The sequence below is a fragment of the Eulemur rufifrons genome, chromosome 7, assembly GCF_041146395.1.
Source record: "Eulemur rufifrons isolate Redbay chromosome 7, OSU_ERuf_1, whole genome shotgun sequence".
In the NCBI taxonomy this organism is placed as follows: Eukaryota; Metazoa; Chordata; class Mammalia; order Primates; family Lemuridae; genus Eulemur; species Eulemur rufifrons.
In genome coordinates, this window is record NC_090989.1 from 151,985,163 (window position 1) to 151,986,049 (window position 887).

An 887-nucleotide genomic window follows, 5' to 3' on the forward strand; every position below is an offset into this window, starting at 1 on the left:
TTTGGGAGCATGGAATTACCTGTTTAAAAAATATATATGTCAGCTTCAAACACAGACAGAAGAGAACAGTTTGAACATGCACTTTGAACTGAAACACGAATGCATCACCTGGCTTAAGGATGATGATCTGTCTTACTACTTCCAAGATGGCAGTTTGCTAATGTTCTTAGGGTCTGATAGTGCTCTGCGTCAGTCAGTCTTAGTTCAACACTCACCCTGGGGTCGTCTCTAGAACATCAGGCTTGTCTCCCCATCCCTCAGCTGAACTCTGGGTTCCCAAAGTCCCCAGGCATCCCCCAAGCCTCATGGGTCCACATTCCATTCAAGTTACCAGTGTATGCACCTAATCTTCCCAGTGGGCTGTAACAGACTCATAGACAGTTAGATGAATTAATCACAGCACAAACACACACACACATACACACATGTACACACACACACATTCTCTTTCCTTCTCTCTCAAGTAGAATAGAACTTCTTAGTTGTATTTAAACCTCCATAAAAACAAAGGCTGACATAGACAGTATTGTGATTACTTTTCTCCTTAATTGAGAATGATCAAGAAAAATCCCCTTTCATTGAGTACAATTTCTTCTAAATATATTTGAGTGTTCTTTCTTTCCTTTAATTATAGGATATGAGGAACATAACTGGGATTTCCTTCCATCCTCCTCCCAACATCTTCCCTCTCGGAAGCTGACACAACTCACTCCTCTGCTTCAGGTCATCTTTGTGACCTCCACCCCCTCCCTCCCCTCTCTTCCCACCCTCTACTATCTGAGGCGAGGAGCCAGCTACCATTAAGCAATAAAACCAAACATCATCACACCGAGCCCCCTCAGCACCTGCCCACCTAGAACTGACCACATTGCCGGGAGACGTATCCT